The following is a 296-nucleotide window of genomic DNA, read 5'->3' as shown; positions in this document are numbered from 1 at the left end:
GAGAAGCTGTGGCTGCCCCATCCCTGGAGGTGTTCAAGGCCAGGTTGGACGGGGCTTGGAGCAACCTGGGCGGGTGGGGGGTGTCCCTGCCCAGGGCAGGGGGTGGCACTGGATGGTCTTGAAGGTCCCTTCCAACTCTAACCATTCCCTCATTCTATGAAGTGGACGCAGTTCAAATGCCCATCTTCACTGACCACCACGGGAACCCACGATCCCTATTTCCCAGTGTGCGCACCGGACAGACAGATGGTTTGGTTTGGAAGGGATCTCACCCCCCGACATCTTCCCTCCCGCCC

This window comes from Charadrius vociferus, unplaced genomic scaffold, assembly GCF_000708025.1.
Source record: "Charadrius vociferus isolate BGI_N301 unplaced genomic scaffold, ASM70802v2 scaffold779, whole genome shotgun sequence".
Taxonomy (NCBI): domain Eukaryota; kingdom Metazoa; phylum Chordata; class Aves; order Charadriiformes; family Charadriidae; genus Charadrius; species Charadrius vociferus.
This window is presented reverse-complemented; position numbering follows the sequence as displayed.